A 22,586-nucleotide genomic window follows, 5' to 3' on the forward strand; every position below is an offset into this window, starting at 1 on the left:
TATATCACATCAAAAGGAAAAGCATAAATCCCATGTGATCATTTCAATAGATGCAGAAAAAGCAATGGACACAGTATAATGTCCATTCATGATTAAAAACTCTCAACAAAGTAAGTTTAGAGGACACATATCTTAACATAATCAAGGCTATATGAGAAAAACCCACAGTTAACATTGTCCTCAATGGTGAAAAACTGAGAGTTTTCCCCCAAAGATCATAAACAAGACAAGGATATCCAGTTTCACCACTTTTCTTCAACATAGTACTTTAAGTCCTGGCCATAGCAATCAGACAAGAAAAAGAACTAAAGGCATCCAAATGGTAAGGAAGAAGTAAACTCTTCACTATTTGCCGTTGACATGATACTACACAGAAAACCCTAAAGTTTCTACCAGAGAAGTACTAGCATTGATAAACAAATTCAGTAAGGTCACAGGATACAAAATCAATACACAGAAATCTGTTACATTTCTATACATAAATAATGAGGTAGCAGAATGAGAAATTAAGAAAATAATCTCAATTATAATTATATCAAAAATAATGAAATATGTAGGAATAAAGTTAACCAAAGAGGTAAAAGATTTGTACTCTGAAAACTATAAAACATTGATGAAAGAAAATGAAGAAAACACAAAGAAAAAGAAAGCCACTCTATGCTCATCAATTGAAAGAACAAATATTGTTAGTATGTGCATACTAACCAAAACAATCTACAGACTTAATGCAATCTCTATCAAAATACCAACAAGGAGGGGCATCTGAGTGGCTCAGATAGTCAAGCTCTGCTTTCCCCTCAGGTCATGATCTCCAGGTCCTGGGATTGAGTCCCATGTCAGGCTCCCAGCTCAGTGTGGATTCTGCTTTTCCCTCTGCGTCTGCCTCTCCCCTTGCTTGTGCTCTGTCTCTCTCTCTCTCTCTCAAATGAATAAATAAAATCTTTTAAAAAACACACAAACAGCAATTTTCACAGAATCAAAACAAATAATCCTAAAATTTGTGTGGTACCAAAAAGACCTAAAATAGCCAAAGTAATCTTGAGAAAGAACAAAACAAGAGGTGTCACAATCCCAGATATCAAGACATACTACAAAGTTGTAGTAATCAAAACAGTCTGATACTTGCACAAAAGTAGACAAATATATCAATAAAATAGAAAAGAGCTCCCAGAAATAAACCCTCACTTTTATGGTCAATAATTCTTTGACAAAGGATGCAAGAATATACAATGGGAAAAAGACAATCTCTTCAAACAAATGGTGCTGGAAAAACTGGATAGCTACACGCAAAAGAATGAAACTGGACCTCTTTATTATATCATACACAAAATTAAACTCAAAATGGATTAAGGACCTAAAACTGAGACCTGAAACCATGAAACTCCTAAAAGAGAGCACAGGCAGTAAGGTCTCTGACACTGGCCACAGAAACATTTTTCTAGATATGTCTCCTGAGCAAGGGAAACAGAAGCAAAAGTAAAATATTGAGACTACATCAAAATAAAAAGCTTCTGCACAACAAAAGAAACAATACAAAACTAAAAGAGAATCTACTGAATGGGAGAAGATATTTGCAAATAACATATATGATAAAGGGTTAGTATGCAAAATATATAAAGAAGTTATATAACTGAACACCAAAAAAAAAGACAACAAATAAATAATCCAATTAAAAAGTGGGCTGAAGGCATGACTAAACATTTCTTCAAAGCCATCCAGAAGGTCAATAGACACATGAAAAAATGTTCAACATCAGTCATCCTCAAGGAAATACAAATCAAAACCACAATGAAATATCACCTCACACCTGCCTGTCAGAATGGCTAATTTCTTTCTTTCTTTTTTTTTTTTTTTTAAGATTTTACTTATTTATTTGACAGAGAGAGATCACAAGTAGGCAGAGAGGCAGGCAGAGAGAGAGGAGGAAGCAGGCTTCCTGCCAAGCAGAGAGCCCGATGTGGGGCTTGATCCCAGAACCCTGGGATCATGACCTGAGCTGAAGGCAGAGGCTTTAATCCACTGAGCCACCCAGGTGCCCCAGAATGGCTAATTTCAAAAACACAAGAAAAAGCAAATGTTGGTGAGGATGAGGAAAAAAAAACCCCTCATTCACTGTTGGTAGGATGCTGCAGCCACTGTGGAACACAGTATGGAGGTTCCTCAAAAAATTAAAAATAGAACTACCATATGATCCAGTAAATTCTACTACAGGGTGTTTACCCCAAGAAAATTGAAACATTAATTCAAAAATGTATATGCACACCTATATTTGTTACAGCATTATTTACAATTGCCAAATTATGAAAACAGCCCAAGTGTCCATTGATAAATGGATAAAGTAATAGTATGTAAATACAATGGAACTTCACTCAGTCATAAAAAAGAAGGAGATCTTCCTATCTGCAACAACATGAATGGATCTAGAGAGTATAATGCTAAGTGAAGTCAGTCAGTCAGAAAAAAGACAAATGTAGTATGATTTCACTTATGTGGAATTTAAGAAACAAAAAAAAATGTACAAAGAAAAAAGAGACAGACACTTAACTACGAAGAATAAACTGATGGTTACCAGAAGGGAGGTGAGTGAAAGGACGGGTGAATTACATGAAGGGGATTAACAGTACACTTACCATGATGAGCACTGAGAAATATATATAATTACTGAATCACTGTATTGTACACCTGAAACTAATATAACACTGTATGTCAACTACAGTGGAATCAAAATTTAACAAAAACTGGAATTAACCCAAATGTCCAACAATAGGTGACTTCATAAACAAGTTGTATATTCAAAATATAGAATACTATTACTTTACAATAACTTTATGATAAAGTTAACATAGATGAGTCTGAAAATAACTACACTGAATAAAAGACAAAATGAATACAGTCTGTAGAATTCCATTTTTCAAAATTCTAGGAACTGTAAATTATAAAGACAGAAAGCCAATCACTTTGTTGCTTGGTTACAGCAAATGGGGTCAGTTTGTGCTAGATTAAAATAGGACAAAAAGAAAAATTTTGTTCATTATTTTGATTGTAGTGATGGTTTCACTAGTGTATACAAATGTTATAACAGACCAAAATATACACTTTACAGGCATGCAGAGTATTGAATGATAATCATAAATAAAATTATTAAAAAACAAGGAAGACACATGAATAGAGATATACAAATAAGCAATAGAAAAACAGAAAGCCCACAGGTTCAGATTCACAGGTGAATTTAGTATATAAAAATGTAAAATTTCAAGTCTATGAAAAAAGATAGACTGTCAAGTAAATGAGAACAGATAAAGAGGTGGGCATCAAAAATAAAAGTTGTATATATATTTTGATCAGCAGATCAAAATAAAGTCCAAATAGATCAAAATTTTCAATGTAAAGACTGAAACCGTAGAAGTACTATAACAAAACACAAACTTCTAATAACTTCAAAATGGGAAGGGTCACTCTAAACATGAATCAGAATTCAGAAGCAATTAAGGGATAAAATTATTAAATTAGCCATATAAACTTAAAATTTGCAGGGAGTTGTTCTAGTATTAGTAATGATATATTAAGTAGCTCAAACCAGTTCTGCTGTGAACTGCTAGGTCAAAACGCTGGGGGTTTTCTTTCTTTCTTTTTTTTAATTATGTTTGGTTAACTGCTGCATAGTATAGCATTAGTTTTTAATGTAGTGTTCAGTGATTCATTACTTACGTGAAACACTCAGGGCTCATCACAACATGTGACCTCCTTAATACCCATCACCTTGTTACCTCCTCCTTTCTTCCCCCTCTCCTCTGAAATCCTCAGTTTGTTTCCCAGCATCCGTAGTCTCTCATGCTTCCTCTCCAGTTTCTCCCCCTTCAGATTTCCCTCTCTTCTCCTTTGATACTCGTGTTATTGCTTATGTTCCACATATGAATGAAACCATATGATAATTGTCTTTCTCTGTTTGACTTACTTTACTTAGCATAATCCCCTCCAGTTCAATCCAGTTGCATCCATGTTGATGCAAACAGTGGGTATCTATCCTTTCTGATGGCTGAGTAATATTCAATTGTATATATGGACCACATCTTCTTTATCCATTCATCTGTTGAAGGGCATCTCAGCTCCTTCCACAGTTTAGCTCAAAATGCTGTTTTAACCAAAGTTTCTGTTTTGAATGCATGGGATAGCTACTGAAGTTGTGTGTAGGGAACTATGACGTCATGATCAGCAAGAAAAAGAAGCCTAGAGATGATCCTGTCACATGGGGGAGCTTCTCCCTCAAAGCAGTCACTTATTGAAAAACAACTGAAAAGCTGATAAGATGAGAGAAGTTTGACTCATGAAGCAAGGAGATAAAAACTGAAATTTAAGGATCACAAAAAAATGAAGGACCTTAATAAACATCTCTTGTTTTCAGCTGGGACCCTAAAAAACCTGACCTGTGAGTAAAAAAATGTACCTGAAATAGTCAAAATCACAAGACTAAAGTCCTTAATATTTTTGTTCCTCATTTGAGAAAGGCAATCTGGAATTGTTCCTTCTCTCAGCTTAGCTGTTGACCAGAAGCAAAACTAAATCCTATTTCAATTAAAATGACATCTTCTACACTCTTAACTTGTTAATTTTTAATATACAATATCCAGCATCAAATCAAACACATAGACAGAAAAGGGTATTTCCAAGAAAGGAAGGGACAAAACAGGCAAGTAGACAAAACAGTTCCATAGGAGATCAAGAAAATGAACTTATTGGACCAAAACAACAACAACAAAGAAACTGTGAGTAATATGTTCAAGAAATTGACAGACAATGTTGAAGATTCCAACTAAGAAATGGAAATTAAATAGAAATTCTAGAATAGGAAAAGACAAATGATGAAATTAAAAACAATTAATGAATTTAACTTGAGAGTAAAAAGAGCTAAAGAGAAACCATTGAGCTAAAGATAAATCAGAAGAAATCTCCAAAATAAAACACAGAGACCAAGAATGGATAATACAGAAAAGAGAACATAAAAGTGAAACATGAATAGACCTAATGTAAATCTTAATAGAACCACAGAATGAGAGGAAAATGAGAATGAAGAGGAGTCAATATTTTTTTTTAAAGATTTTATTTATTTATTTGACAGACAGAGATCACAGGTAGGCAGAGAGGCAGCCAGAGAGAGAGGAAGGGAAGCAGGCTCCCTGCTGAGCAGAGAGCCTGATGCAGGGCTCCATCCCAGGACCCTGGGATCATGACCTGAGCTGAAGGCAGAGGCTTTAACCCACTGAGCCACCCAGGCGCCCCGAGGAGTCAATATTTTAAAAGATAGTGGGTGAGAAATTCCCACTAATGAAAAAGATCAAGTGAGACATTCAAGAAACACTAGGAATTCATGCAGGATAAGTAAAAAAATAAAAAAAGAAAAAAGAAAATTGGACATGTCATATTGAAAGTGCTGAAAATCAGATAAGGAAAAAGAGAAATCTCAAAAGAATCCAGAACAACAACTACAAAAAAGGTATTGGCATTATCAGAGCAAAATTAGACCAAAAGCTGACTTCTCAATGGCAAACTTAGAATCCAAAAGACATCTTCATATCTTAATGATGCTAAAATAAAATAATTGGCAAGCTAGAATTATATACCTCGTGAACAAACCCTTCACATAAGAAGGGAAATAAAAACTGTTTGGAGTAAACCAATCTTGAGAGAATTCATTAGCTACAGACTCATAGTTACAGAAATACCAAATGGAGACTTTAAGGCAAAGAAAAAAATGATCATAGAGGAACTAAAGTAATAAAAAAAAGAATAAATAACAACATGAGTACATGTAAATAAATATTGACTCTGAAAACAGTAATAATAATAATTTGGGATTAACAAAATAATAACATAAAAGGCAAGATATACTGAATGGAATTAAGAGATTCTCAAATCCTGTGTTGTCCAGCATATGTTAAAAAGTTCTAATTCATATATAACTTAAATAACTCAAAGATGTTTGTTATGATCTCCGGGTAACTACTAAAATCAATATTAAAAGCTAATAGAGGAGGGAAATTGAACATTGAAAAAAGAATCCAGAAGACGGAAAGAGAGAAAAATAAACAAAGCCGGTGAAAAAATAGAGAAATATAGTAAGATGGTAGATTTAAAACCAAATATGATAACTATTTAAATGTAAATTGACCAAATTATTCATTTAAAAAGACAATAATTGGGGCACCTGGGTGGCTCAATGGGTTAAGCTTCTGCCTTTGGCTCAGGTCATGATCTCAGGGTCCTGGGATCAAGCCCTGTATCCGGCTCTCTGCTCAGCAGGGAGCCTGCTTCCCCCTCCCTCTCTCTGCCTGTCTCTCTGCCTACTTGTGATCCCTTGTCTGTCAAATAAATAAATAAAATCTTTAAAAAAAAAGACAATAATTGACAGACAGGATTAATAAACACCAACACTTGCTACATGAAGATTACTATAGACAAACATATATAAAGAAAAGTTAAAAGTAAATATTTGGAAAATGATACAATATATAAGTACTAACCAAGATAGACTGATGTACCTATTTTAATATCAGACAAAGTAAAATTTAACAGAAGATGAGTTACTTGTGATAGGACATTTCATAATAATACAATTTGTAATCTATGAAGAAAATACAGCAATTTCAAATACGTATGCCCATATGAAATTATCTATATATTTCATATATTTATACATTTCTATTTATCTATCCATATGTGTGTATATATATATAATTAATATTTTACATCCTGATGTAAGAAGATACAATACTATAATATTTTGTACATTAATTATATATAACATCATTATATACTTATTAATGGCAAAATGTAACTTAAAAACCTCAAATATTTGGAAATGCATTAATACATGCATAGCCCATGAGGAAATAGCTCATAGATAAAAGAAAATAATCACAATGAAAATTAGGAAATATTTTGAACTGAATAATAATTTTAAAATATGTATCAATCACCTCTTGGCCTTTTGGCTAAGATCAAGTGTAGTATCTGTTCTTATCAGTTTAAAATACGTATCAAGGGGCACTTGGCTGGCTCAGTGGGTTAAGCCTCTGCCTTTGGCTCAGGTCATGATCTCAGGGTTCTGGGATCAAGCCCTGCATAGGGCTCTCTGCTCACCGGGGAGCCTGCTTCCCCCTCTCTCTGCTTGCCTCTCTGCCTACTTGTGATCTCTCTCCCTCTCTGTCAAATAAATAAATAAAATCTTTAAAAAATATATCAAAACAAGTGAGATACAGCTAAAATCATATTTAGAGGGCAATTTTAACTTTCTTTTGCAATATTAAATTTAAATGCATATACTAGAGATGAAAAAACCTGAAAATACTGATCTATACATTTCAAGAAATTACCAAAAAAAAATTTTCAAAGAGATTACAAGGCTGGAAATAACAAAGAACTGATATCAATAAAATGGAAAACAACCATTTAACAGACAAGCTCAATGAAAAAAAAAATTTCTTCTGGTAAAAAACCAAAACCACATATAATTGACAAACCCATTAGAAGAATTACTTTCCTGTGTGCCACTTATTAAGCTGTTGTTTATTGACTTCAAGTCCACCCTTCAATACTCTGCATTGTGATGTGGGGCTAGAACTCAGCTTTGCAGGCTGGCTCCCTTTAGTCTCAATCAGTAGAGAACAATAGTGAAGATTTAGAGGAAACAAGAAAAACATAGTTGGAAAGTGACATTCAAGCCCTCCATCTTGTAAAAGTACCAAAAAGAAAAGACATTATCAAGAAAGTTAAAAGAGGACCCCAGAATAGGAGAAAATATTTGTATATTTAAGGATCTGGTATAAAGAATATATTTTGTAAAACTTATAAATCAAAAACAAAGTATAGTAATGCAGCTTTAAAAATGAGCACTGGATTTGAATAGACACTTCTGTAAAGAAGGTAAAGGCCAAGAAACATATGAAAAGATGATCAACATCATAGCCTTTATGGAAATGTAAATCAAAATTACAATTAGGTACTTACCACTTCACACCCACTAGATGCCCTTAATTAAAAAGACTGATAACAACAGGCATTGGCAAGGATGTGAAGTTGGAACACTCATACATTGCTGATGGAAACATACAATGGGGCACCCACTTTGGAAAACATTCTCAAATGTCAGTTCCTCAAAATGTTAAACATAAAATTAACATATGACTCAGCAGTTCCACTCATAGGAGAACTGAAAACTCATGTTCACACAAAAACTTGTGCATGAATATTCATAGCTACATTATTTATAGTGACCCCAAAGTGGTAAAAACCCAATGTCTATTAGCTCAAAAATGGATAAACACAATGTGGTATAGTTTTACATTAAATATTATTCTGTCATAAAAAGGAATAAACTATTGATATATCCTATAAGATGGATGAACTTTGAAAAATTATGCTACGTGAAAGAAGTGATTCTGTTTACATGATTCTATGATTCTGTTTATATGAAATATACAGGGCAGTTCACAAAGACAAAGATTAGTAGTTTTTAAAGGCTAGGAAGGGGGCAATGGAGAATAACTGTTAACGGGTACAGGTTTCTTTTTGGGGTCATGAAACTCTTCTAAAACTAGATTGTGGTAACAGTTGTATAACTTTGCAAATATCCTGAGATTTATTTAATATACACTTTAAAATGATAAACCGTATGGTATACAAATTATACCTCAATAAAAATGGTATATTTGTTTTTGTAATTGTAATAGTATGTAACCATTTTTATGTGTAAAAAAGAGTACTTTTTGTTTGTATGGTATGGTCACATGTTTAGAAAAGAATTATACTGAATGAAGACTGGAAGACATTGCATCAAAATATGAATAGAAATCTTCTCTGAGTGGTGGGGTGATGTAAGATTGACTTTCCCTCCCTCCCTCCCTCCCTCCTTTCCTTCCTTCCTCTCTCTTAAGATTTATTTATTTATTTGAGAGAGAGAGAAAGAGTGGGCAGAGGAGCAGAAGGAGAGGGAGAGAATTTCAAGCAACTCCCCACGGATCTTGGAGCCTGACCATGGGCTTGGCTCTATGACCCTGAGATCATGACCTGTGCCCATATCAAAGTTGGATACTTAACGGACTAAGCCACCCAGGTATCTCAGATTTTCTTTTCTTTAATTAAAAAAACAAAAACAAAAAACCGTTTCAACTCTTCTATGGAAAACATGTGTTTTTATAATTAAAAAAAAAAAACACCATAAAGAATAAGTGTCAGATAATGTCATAGTACTTGTGGTCTCATACAGACTTCAGACTCCAAAGTCAGAGCTTTGTCACATATGTTGGGCAAGGAATAAGAAAGGTTTTGGGGGTTTTTCCCCCATCCTATCATGAAAACATCATGACTCTAAAAACCTCACATAGTCAGGGAGTTCTCTGCTAAATAACAGGGAAAATTTTGCTTCCGAATTTATTGAGGTATAATTGATAAATTTTAGATTTAAAGTGTACAACATAGGGGTATCTGGGTGGCTCAGTTGGTTAAGCATCTGCCTTTCGGCTCAGTTCATGACCCCAAGGTCCTGAGATTGAGCCCCACACTGGGCCCCCTGGTCAGGGGTGTCTGCTTCTCCTTCTCCCTCTACCCTTCCCTCTATCTCTCCCTTTCTCTGTCTCAAATAAATAAGTGAAATCTTTAAAAATAAAGAAAGTGTACAACATGATGATTTGATATACATGTACATTGGGGAAGGATTCCAACCATCAAGTTAATGGACACATCCATCACCTCATGTATTTCCTTTTTTATGTGAGGATATTTAAGTCCTACCCTTTTAGCAAATTTCAATTATTCGATACAGTGTTACCAACTTAGTCACCATGCTATACATCTGATTCTCAGAACTTATTCATCTAATAACTGAAAATCTGTACCCTTTACTAATCTCTCCCTATTTCCCCTAACTTTTGAGCCCCTGCCAACCAAGTTTCTACTCTCTGTTTCTATAACTTCAAGGGTTTTGTTTTTTTATTTCTTCGTTTTAGATATCACATGTAGGTGACAGCATTCAGTATTTCTTTTTCTGGCTTATTTCATTTAGCATAATGCCCTCCATGTTGTTGCAAAGGGCAGGACTTCCTATTTTTTAGGGTGAATTATATTCATATATGTAATATTCTTTATCCATTCTTTTGTCTACATGCCTCAAGTTGTTTTCAAACCTTGGCTATTGTGAATAATGCTATAATAAACGTGGGAGAGCATATGTTTCTTCAAGACAATGGTTGTATTTCCTTTGGCTATATTCCCAGAATTGAGGCTGCTTGATTATATGGTAGTTCTTTTGTGAATTTCTTGAGGAACCTCCATACTGCAGTGGATATACCTGTTTACATTTTCACCACCACTTTGCAAGTGTTTCTTTTCTCCACAGTCTTAGCAGCATTTATCTCTTGTCTTTTTGATAATAAACATCCTAACAGATATGGGCAGTATTTCATGATTTTGATTTTCACTTCTCTGAGGGTTAGTGATGTTGAGCACCTTTTCTTGTACTCACTGGCCATTTGTATGTCTTCTTTGTAAGAATGTCTATTTATGCCCTTTGTCCATTTTTAAATTGGGTTGGTTTTTTTGCTAGGGAGTTGTATTAGTTCCTTGAATATTTTAGAAATTGACCCCTTATTGGTTATGTGGTTTGTGAATACTTCTCCCTCTGAAGGTTGCCTTCTCATTTTGCTGAATGTTTCATTTGCTGTATAGGAGCTTTTCAGTTTGATATAGTCACACCTGTTAATTTTGGCTTTCATTGTCTGATGCAAAAAATCATTACTATGACTAACATCAAAAAGATTACCTTCTATATTTTCTTCTAGAAGTTTTATGGCTTCAGGTCTTAACTAGTCAAGTCTTTAATCCATTTTGAATTGATTTTTTTGTGTGTTGTGTAAAAATCAGCGTCCAGTTTCATTCTTTTCATGTGGTTGTCCAGTTTTCCCAAAACCATTATCAAGGGGACAATTCCTTCCCCATTGTATATTCTTGGCTCCTTTGTTAAAAAAAAAAATACTGACTATATATACGTGGGTTTATTTCTGCGTTCCTTTTTCCGCTCCATTTATTCATGTGGCTGTTTTTATGCCAATACTCTACTGTTATGATAGGTATAGCTTTGTAACATAGCTTGAAATCAGTAAGCGTGATGCCTCCAGCTCTGTGTCTTCTCAAGATTGCTTTGGCTACTTGTGGCTCCATACAAATTTTACGACTTTAAAAAAAATTTCTGTGGAAAATGCTGTTGGAATGCTGATAGGATGCACTGAATCTGTAGACTGCTTTGCATAGTATGAACACTTCAACAATATTAATTTTTCAGCCACAAACACAGAATATCTTTCCATTTGTGTACGCTTTATTTTTTTTCATCAAAGTCTTACAACACACCATGCACAGATCTTTCACCTCCTTGGCTAAATCTATGTTTAAGTTTTTTATTCTTTTGATGCTATTATAAATCAAAGTGTTTTTATGATTTCTTCTTCCTTTTTTTTAAAAAGGCTTTACTTATTTATTTGAGAGAGAGAGAGAAAGAGCATGAGTTGGGGGGAGGGGCAGAGGGAGCGGGAGAACCAGGCTGCCGGCTGAGCAGGGAACCCAACATGGGATCAATCCCAGGACCCTGAGATCATGTCCTGAGTCAAAGGCAGATGTCTAGCCAATTAAGCCTCCCAGGAACCCCTATAATTTATTCTTCCTTTGGGTAATGTGTTGTTGGTGTATAGAAGAGCAAGTGATTTTTGGTGTTGATTTTGTCTCCTACAATTACTGAATTAGTTTATCAGTTCTAATAATAGCTTTTTGGTGGAAGCTCTAAGATTTTCTCTATATACTATCATATCATCTGCAAATAAAGACAATTTTGCTTCTTTCTTTCTGATTTGGATGCATTTAGTTCTTTTACTTGCCTCATTACTCTGGCCGAATCTTCCAATAAAAAAGTGGCAAGAGGGGGCACCTGGGTGGCTCAGTGGGTTAAAGCCTCGGCAGGGTCCTGGGATCGAGCCCCGCGTTGGGCTTTCTGCTCAGCAGGGAGCCTGCTTCTACCTCTCTCTCTCTGCCTACTTCTGATCTCTACCTGTCAAATACATTAAAAAAAAATGGCAAGAGTGGAACATCTTTGCTTTATTCCTAGTCTGAAAGGAAAATCTTCAGTTTTCTACATTAACTATGTTAGCTGTGGGCTTGTTATGTTAGATGTGGGGTTGCCTTTTTCTGTTGAGGTACATTCCCTATATAGCCAGTTTGTTGAGAGGTTTTCAGGAACAGATATCAAATTTTGTCAAGCACTTTTCTTCATTTATTAGGTAATCATATGATTTTAACCTTTTGTTAATGTGGTGTATCACGTTTACTGATTTGCAGATGTTCAATGACCTTTGAATTCCTGGAATACATCCCACTTGATCATGATGTATGACCCTCTCAATGTATTGTTGAATTTGGTTTTTCAATATGTTGTTGAGAATTTTTATATCTGTGTTCATCAGGGAAACATTAAACTTAAATTCTATAGTAGACCAGATGAAATTAACAGACATATAAAGAATATTCCATCCAACAGCGACAGAATACACGTTCTTCTCAAGTGCACATGCAACATTCTCCAGGACGGATCCCGTATTAACTCACAAATCAAGACCAAATAAGTCTAAGAAGACTGAAGTCATGCCAAGCATCTTTTCCAACCCAAATAGTATGAAACTAGAAATCAATTACAAGAAAAAAACTTGAAGGGGCACCTGAGTGGTTCAGTCGGTTAAGCGTGTGCCTTTGGCTCAGATCATGATCTCAGGGTCCTGGGACTGAGCCCCACATCAGGTTCTCTGCTCAGCAGGGAACTTGCCTCTCCCTCTCACTCTCTCTGTGCTCTCTCCCTCTCAAATAAAGAAATAAAATCTTAATTATTTATTTTTAAAGATTTTATTTCTTTATTTGACACAGAGAGAGAGAGAGATCGAGAGAAGGAACACAAGCAGGGGGTGGTGGGAGAGGGAGAAGCAGGTTTCCCCTGAGCAGGGAGCCCAATGTGGGGCTCCATCCCAGGACCCTGTGATCATGACTGAGCCAAAGGCAGACGCTGAACGACTGAGCCACCCAGGTGCCCCAATAAATAAAATCGTACTAAAAAAAAAAAAAACCCACACACAACCTTTTTTTTAAAGAAAACAATTGAAAATAAACCCACAAACACATGAAGGCTAAGCAATATATTGGTAAATGACCAGTAGGTCAACAAAGAAATTAAAGGGGAAATAAAAAAAATATCTTAGGGACAAATGAAAATGAGAATGCTATGTTCCAAAATCTATGGGATATAGCAAAACTAGTGCTAAGAGGGGAATTTATAGCAATCTAGACCTACTTCGGGAAACAAAAATCTCAAACAAACAATGTAAACTTACCTCTCAGGGAGCTAGAAAAAGAACAACAAAATCCAAAGTTAGTAGAAGGAAGGAGATATGAAAGATTAGAGCAGAAATAAATGAAATGAAGACTTAAAACACACACACTCAGACAACAAAGATCAATGGAACTAAGAGCTAGTTCTTTGAAAAGAAAAACAAAATTGAGAAACCTTTAGCAAGACTTATCAAGAAAAAAGGAAAGCATGCCCAAACAAAGTCAGAAATGAAAGAAAAGAAGTTACAACAATACCACAGATATACAAAGAGATTATAATTATATGTCAACAAATGGAACAGCCTAGAAAAAATAGATAATTCCTAGAAACATACAATCTTCCAAAATGGAGAAAGAAAAAGAAAATCTGAATGGGGGGCACCTGGGCACCACTTATTCAGTTAAGTGGCTGCCTTTGGCTTAGGTCATGATCCCAGGGTCCTGGGATGGAGCCCCACATTGGGCTCCCTCCTCAGCCGAGACCCTGCTTGTCTCTCGTCCTCTGCCTGCTGATAACCCTGCTTGTGTGTGCATGCTCTCCCTCTCTCTGTGTGTCAACTAAATTAATAAAATCTTTAAAAGAGAGAAAATCTGAACAGACTGATTACTATTAATGAAATTCAACCAGAAATCAAAAAATTACCCACAAACAAAATTGCAGGACCAAATGGCTTCATAGGTGAATTATACTAAATATCTAAATAGGAGTAGTACTTACACTTCTCAAACTATTACAAAAAAATGAAGTGGAAGCAATATTTGGGAAAGAAAGACGAAAAGCAACAATGACTAGGAAGAAACAAAGAAAATCTCCAGAAACAATGACAAAACAAGTAATAACATGGCACTAAATTCATATTATCAATAATTACTCTGAATCCAAATAGACTAAATGCTCCAATCAAAAGACACAGGGCATCAGAATGGATAAAAAAAATAAGACCCATCTATATGCTTCCCATAGGAGACTCATTTTAGATCTAAAGACACCTGCAGATTGAAAGTGAGATAATGGAGAACAATTTGTCGTGCTAACAGATGTCAAAAGAAAGCTGGGCCAGCCATACTTATATCAGACACACTGGATTTTAAACCAAAGACTGTAACAAGAGCTGAAGAAGGGCACTATATATAATAAAGGGGTATATCCTGCAAGAAGATCTAACATTTGTAAATATGTCCCCAAGTTGGGAGCACCCAAATATATAAAACAATTAATAACAAACATAAAGGAACTCATTGATAATAGCACAATAATAATAGAGGACTTTAACACCCTACTCACAGCAATGGTCAGATCATCTAAGTAGAAAATCAGCAAGGAAACAACGGCTTTGAATGACACCCTGAACCAGATGGGACTTAAAAGATCTATTCAGAACATTTCATCCTAAAGCAAAATACACGTTCTTTTTGAGTGTACATTTTCCAGAATAGATCATGTACTGGGTCATAAATCAGGCCCCAACAAATACAAGAAGATTGAGATCATACCATGCATATTTTCCAACCACACACTATGAAACTTGAAGTCAACCACAAGAAAAAATTTGGACAGAACCACAAATACGTGGCGGTTAAAAACATCTTACTAAAGAAAGAATGAGTTAACCAGGAAATTAAAGAAAGAAGGAAAAATACATGGAAGCAAATGAAAATGAAAACACGATAGTCTGAAATATTTGGAAGAAAGCAAAAGTCATCATAAGAGGGAAATACATAGCAATACAGGCCTATCTCAAAAAGCAAGAAAAGTCTCAAATATGCAACCTAACCTTACACCCAAAGGAGCTAGAAAAAGAAGAAGAAATGAAGCCTAAAGCCAGCAGAAGAAGGGAAATAATAAAGAATAGAGCAGAAATGAATGATGTAGAGGCAAACAAATAAAAAAACACTAGAACAGATCAGCGAAACTAGGAGCTGGGTTTTTTTTTTTTTAAGAATTAATAAAATTTATAAATTCCTAGCCAGACTCATTCAAAAGAAAAAAGATCCAAATAAATAAAATCATGAATGAAAGAGAAGAGATTACAACCACCACCAAAGAAGTACAAACAAGTAGGATACTATGAAAAATGGTATGCCAACAAATTAGGCAATCTGGAAGAATGGATAAATTCCTAGGAACATACAAACTAGCAAAACTGAAGCAGGAAGGAAAAAAAAAAACTTAAGCAAACTGATAACCTAGCAAAGAAACTGAATCAGTAACCAGTCCAGAGCTGGATGTTTCCCCAGGGGAATTCTACCAAACTTTTAAAGAAGAGTTAATACCTATTCTTCTCAAACTATTCCAAAAAATAGAAATGGAAGGAAAACTTCCAAACTCCTTCTATGAGGTTAGCATTACCTTGATTCTAAAACCAGATGAAGAACCCACTAAAGAAGAGAATTACAAGCCAATATTCCTGATGAACATGGATGCAAAAATTCTCAGCAAAATACTGACAAATCTAATCCAACAGTACATTCACCACAACCAAGTGGGCTTTATTCCCGGGTTGCAAGGGTTGCAAGGGTGGTTCCATATTCAAAAATTAATCAACATGATGTACCATATCAAAAAAGAACAGATAAGAACCATATGATCCTCTCAATAGATGCAGAAAAAGCATTTGACAAAGTACAGCATCCATTCTTGATAAAAACCCTCAACAAAGAAGGTTAGAGAGAACATACCTCAACATCATAAAGGCCATATGTGAAAGAACCACCACTAACCTAATTCTCAATGGGGAAAGACTGAGAGCTTTTACTCTGCAATCAGAAATAAGACAGGGAAGTCCACACTCACCATGGTTGTTTAACATAGTCCTGGAGTGCTGTGAATTGTGTAAGACTGATGAATCACAGACCTGCACCCTTGAAACAAATAATATATAATATGTTAATAAAAAATGATAAAAAACACAGTGCTGGAAGTCCTAGCAATCAGACAACACAAAGAAATAAAAGGCATCGAAGCTGGCAAAGAAGAAGTCACCTTCAGTCTTTAGAGATGACATGATACTCTATGTAGAAAACCCGAAAGACTCCACCAAAATCTTGCTAGAACTGATACATAAATTCAATAAAGTTGCAGGAATCTGTTGCATTTCTATACACCAATAATGAAGCAGCAGAAAGAGAAATCAAGGAATCACTTCCATTTACAATTGTACCCAAACCTATTAAGGTAACTTGAAATAAACTTAACCAAAGAGGTAAAAGATCCGTACTTGGAAAACTATAGAACCCTTATGAAAGAAATTGAAGATGACACAAGGACATGGAAAAACATTCCTTCCTAATAGACTAAAAGAACAAATATTTTAAAAATGTCTATACCACCCAAAGTAATCTACACATTTAATGAAATCCCTATAAAAATAATACCAGTATTTTTCACACAGCTAGAACAAACAATCCTAAAATTGAGGTGGAACCACAAAGACCCGGACTAACCAAAGCAGTCTTGAAGAAGAAAAGCAAAGCAGGAGGCATCACAATTCTGGAACTCAAGCTGTATTACAAAGTCGTAGTCAAAGACATTATGGTACTGGTATAAAAACAGACACATAGAACAATGGAACAGAACAGAAGACCCAGAAATGGTCATCCAATCCTTGACAAAGCAGGGAAGAATATTGCGTGGAAAAAAGTCCCTTCAACAAATAATGTTGGGAAAAACTGGACAGCCACATACAGAAGAAGGAAATTGGACCACTTTCTTACACCATACACAAAATAAATTCAAAATGGATGAAAGACCTAATGTGAGACAGGAACCCTCAAAATCCTAGAGGAGAACACAGGCAGCAACCTCTTCGACCTTGGCTGTAGCAACTTCTTACTAGACACATCTCCTGAGACAAGGGAAACGAAAGCAAAAATGAACAAGTGGGACTTTATCAAGATAAAGAGCTTCTGCCCAGTGAAGGAAACAATCAACAAAACTAAAAGGAAACATAGGGAAGAGGAGAAGATATCTGCAAATGGCCTATCTGATAAAGGGTTCATCTCCAAAATTCATTTAGAATTCAACCTAGTGTTTTTAAAATCTGACTCATATTTTAATTTGATGCTGGATCTCCAGTACAGTATTTAATAATTGCCAAATGCTTACCAGGTACCAGATTCTGTGATCACCACTTGAAATGTATCAATTCTTTTGGTCTTCACAAAATCCTATGATGTGGGTAATCCACCATTTACAAGCTGCTTTGTTTCATTTCATTTCTGTACCTCAGTTTCTCATCTGTAGAACAGGGATGGTAGTAACAGGACCTAAAGGAGCAATGCCTGAGACACTAAGAACAGTGACTGGTGCAAGGTAGATGCTCCATAAACCTGAACCATCATTATCATTACTGTTTTTTATACTCTTGCTACTGTCATGCCTGTTTTACTGCCATTTCACAGATAAAACTAGGAGAAGTTAAGAATGTTCCCCAAAGTCACGTTGCATGGCTCGTATGTAAAGGAATACAATTTCAAATGAAATCTCCTCACACCACTCTAACCTCTGCTAAAATATTCAAACACCATCCCTTTGGTTTTAAGATACACACCAAAATTCTGAACAAAATCTATATAATCCAAACCCCACTTGCGCCTAAATCTCATGCCAGGATTTCCTCTGTCTGTGCTCCAGTCACAAGGGCCTTGGTTGATTCCTTGCAAATCAACTTACATGTTCTTCCTCTCACTGGGTTTGTGTACTGCTGTCCATCTCTGGCACTTGGATGTCTTACAAATATTCACCCTTTCGTGAGACCTCAATGCAGCTTTCGCTAATTTCTCTGACTAGGCTAGTAACCTAGTGAATATACTCTCATAAAACCACACACCTCTCCTTTGTAGCATTTAACATGGCTACAGTTTTAAGCTTACATGTGTGTTTTTGATTCACACATGACCTGAGACCGTCTTCTCTCTTTGTTCTCTACTGTGGGCCTAACCTACTGTCTAACGTGGTGGAGTTGAAAGGGGGAAAAAACGATAAGAAAAGAAAAAGAAAAACATGGATTGGAATGGGTAAAGAAAAGAAAAGAGATAAAAGGAAATAGTAATAGTTTAAAGAATAAAATCAGTATAATAACAGTATAGGAAGTGGAAGTTCAGCTATTTTTAAAACAGATGAACAAAAAGTAAGATCTAAGTATGATAAAGTAGAAATATTTATACATAGGTAAAACAGTGAAGTAAATAAAGGACTTAGAAGAAGCAGAAATAAGACCTGGGACAAGTAACATTAAAACACTGTGTTAGGATAAGGAAGGTGCCCAAGAAGAGTGAGAACAAACTTCGCCTGACAGGTTAATGTCCAGGCTGCTTCCCAACAGGGGCTTCAAATATAAGACGAGGTCAAAGGAAAAGAAGGAAGAAGGAGAGGGGTCAGAATTAGTCCATGGGCTGTAAGAGCTTTAGGCAACAGATAGAAATACTGTGTTTGCTTTCTTTTCAGAGAAAGGTTTAGGTTGACTTGTGAAGGATGCCAAATGTTTGTTTGGCAGAGTGGTAACACAGAGAGAAAATGTTATTTCCTAGCAGCATTCTCTGCAAGAAAGAGACATGTAAATCTCTAAAGAGCATGTGGAGGTTAAAAGGTAGCCACAGTTGGATTATCAGGCTTTTGTTTTGCCTGGAGTGTGTAGGGTGTGTAAGATGAAGGCTAGAGAAGAAGTAGGGAAAGAGAAGAGATTTTCAGAGGTCATGTTGCCGTAGAGAGAGGAAAGCCAAGGAGGGAGGAAACTTTTTTTTTTACACTGAGGCATAGTTGAGACGACAATGTCACATTAGTTACAGGTGTACACATAGCGATTGGATAAGTTTATAAGTTATGTTAGGCTCACAAGTGTTGCTACTATCTATCACCATATGACACTCTTAAAATACCATTGACTATATTCCCTTTTATCCCCGTGACTTAATCATTCCGATGACTGGAAGCCTGTATCCCCCACTCCTCTTCTCCCATTTTGCCCATCACTCACCCCGTCCCATCCAAGCGGGAAGGGATTTCAAGGAGAGATGACACTTAAGGACCTCAGGTTTAGGTGATACCTGTGGCTGATTTTGATCGTGTGCCCCCAATCCATAAGCAACAGAGGAAGATAGTGTAAGGGATCAATAACCATAGAATTGACATAGAATATAGTGATATGAGTTCACTTTTGGAGTCAAACTGATCTGGGTTCAAAACATACCTCTTACTTCCTGTTAGTGTCACCTTTTATGCTTCTCAGACTAGAGTGAAAAACAGAGATGAGATCAGTCTTTTGGTCCTTTGTAAAAACTACTAATTTTACTAATAGTAATTTCTATTTTCTACATTGAAAAAATATATATATACATTTTGAAGTAGGAAACATTTGCCTGATGATATGGTGTATCTGAAATAATTTTGTTTTAAATACACAGTCAAGGATACTCTTCCAGAAAATATTTAATTTAGGGTCCAATCTTATCTTTTACTTTTCTTTTTTTTTAAATTTTTTAAAAAAGATTTTATTTATTTATTTGACAGTCAGAGATCACAAGTAAACAAAGAGGGAAGCAGAGAGAGAGAGGGGGAAGCAGGCTCCCTGCTGAGCAGAGAGCCCAATGCAGGACTCAATCCCAGGACCCTGGGATTATGACCTGAGCCAAAGGCAGAGGCTTTAACCCCGCTGAGCCATCCAGGTGCCCCCTACTTTTACTTTTCTTTTTTAAATTTTTCTTTTCAAGTTTTTTTACTTTCCCAACATTTAATGTGCTATTTACATAACAGACTCTGAAACTCAGAGCAACTTCCTGGAGACCCAGAGGAAATGAATAGTGGTTGATACACATTACTGTAGGTCATAAAACACAATTGCATTAAAAATTTTTAGGTACAAACACATTTGAATAAACAAACCCACAATGCAGAAACACACTAAGTTTTAATGGATAAAGATTTTTTTTCCACTGGAGGGTGCAATTTGTCAGTGTATCAAGATTTCCACAGTTCCTTAAATGAGTGTACTTTATAAATAATATGAGAGCTGATTATTGCCAAGACACTAATGTAGAATGCTGAGTAGATTTCGTGAACTTTAAATAAGTGAAATTTCACTAATAGGAATCTGAGCTTTGTTCTACAATATACTTATGATATAATTGGAATCAAGTGATTTATAAGCTGAGTATATTTTATTCTTTTATTCTCTTTTCTGGATACTATGTATGACTCTTCTTGGTTTTGTTTTTGTTTGTTTTTTTTTTAGATTATTTATTTATTTATTTGACAGACAGAGATCACAAGTAGGCAGAGAGGCAGGTGGGGGGGTGGGGGAGCAGGCTCCCCACTGAGCAGAGAACCTGATGCAGGGATCCTGGGATCATGACCTGAGCCGAAGGCAGAGGCTTTAACCCATTGAGCCACCCGGCACCCCTCTCTTGTTTATTAATACTGCAAAAGTGTATGTTAATAATTCATAATAAAGAAAAATACAATCTTACCTATATATTATGATGTTTTGCAGTTGTTTTCCCCAGCAGTCTATATATTCATTAAAATTCTCTACAAAATATAAATCACTCTCCCGTTATTAGATTTCACATGCAGTAATTACATGGAGTCTAACATTAAATGTAAATTTAATAAACATACTCCTAATACATGCATTTAATTGAAAATATTTTTGGTTTTATTATATACCTCACATAGTATGAAGACTATTAGATAATGTGTGCTTTAGATATAATACTAATAGAACATTAATTATAGTAACAGCCAATATTTATTGAACACCAGCTTGGTGTCAGGTGGAGTTCTAAATTAATTAACTTTCCATTTTTAACTTACTTAATTCTCACAACATTTTCAACAAATAGGCACCATTTCCCCCACTCCACAGATGAGGAATCTAAGGTCAAGTGACTTGCCCAAGTTGACTAAGGTAGTACCAGAACTCAACATAGGTAGTCTGAATCCATGGCCCAGACTTAATCACTGCTTAATAATTATGTGAAATTCACTGGTACCAACCATGGCTACTTAGATAGTAAGGTCTTGGATTTTTATTTTGGACACTTGCAGATAGGTACTTTCCATGGTGGGGTTAATATCTCAAAAACATCAATCAAATGTGCCTTTTTAACTTGGCCCAAACTGTTAGAACTCCTGTTAATTATGATTTAGATAAATGATTTTGTGGCTCAGACTCTTAATTGCCTATCTTGGCAACCCATCTTCCCTGTCAGTGACAGAAGAGCAGTATTGGGTTGGCACATGTCATTCTGGGTAGGAGACTGCATTGCCCAATCTCATGCAGTCTTAGCGATGCATGGCTGCACAAGGAAGTGGGTCATAAAGTGTTACGTAAGTGTTGTGTAGGATTTCTGGGGAATCTCCTTGAAAAATAAGGTCCATGCCTTATAATACTTACTCCTTATTCTTTCCACTGCCTGTAGTGCTGGCATGAAGAGCAGCTGGATCTTAAGCAGCCACTTTGAGCCTTGGGACAAGATAAATGACAGAATGACAGAGCAAGAGGGAAGGACTTTTGTCTCCCTTAAGCCTCTATTTTGAATTTTTCTATTATAGGCAACTATAGTTAATTATATTAACAGTTAACAGATTTTGATAGCATTAGGAGCCCATTTATCTTTTTTTTTAAGATTTTATTTATTTATTTGACAGAAAGAGAGATCACAAGTAGGCAGAGCAGCAGGCAGAGAGAGAGAGGAGTAAGCAAGGCTCCCTGCTGAGCAGAGAACCGGATGCGGGACTCAATCCCAGGACCCTGAGATCATGACCTGAGCCAAAAGCAGAGGCTTAACCCATTGAGCCACCCAGGCATCCCTAGGAGCCCATTTATCTTTTAATCTTATCAACACCAGACCCCTGACTTACTCAATAGATGTGACTCTACCATGAGGTCATCAATTATTTTTTCAGACTCCATTAATTTTTAATATTTTTTAAGCTAGTAACATTGGTTATTTTTTTACACCATAATTTTCTTAAAGATCATTTCTACCTGTAGTTCAAAATCAATTGTACAAATTGTTCTACTCAGGTTAACAATTTGTGACCCACTTTTAAGTTGTCAATTATTTAAAATATTTTAATTCTTGCCAGGTTATCTTTCCCTTTTTTTAACCAGGAAGAATGGTGTACTTTGGTGTACTTTTCTTGCAGTCAAATAAATTAAAAAGTATTT

The 22,586-nt window shown here is 35.6% G+C and overlaps 1 non-coding gene across 1 annotated transcript; it reads left to right on the plus strand.

Annotated features, from left to right (window-relative positions):
* Positions 1-6,969: 6,969 nt before the first annotated feature.
* On the plus strand, positions 6,970-7,157 carry LOC116879885. Its single transcript, XR_004385120.1, has one exon. It is a non-coding gene; the product is annotated as a U2 spliceosomal RNA (small nuclear RNA).
* Positions 7,158-22,586: the final 15,429 nt, after the last annotated feature.

Source organism: Lontra canadensis, unplaced genomic scaffold, assembly GCF_010015895.1.
Source record: "Lontra canadensis isolate GAN:19392208 unplaced genomic scaffold, GSC_riverotter_1.0 scaffold63, whole genome shotgun sequence".
Lineage (NCBI taxonomy): Eukaryota > Metazoa > Chordata > Mammalia > Carnivora > Mustelidae > Lontra > Lontra canadensis.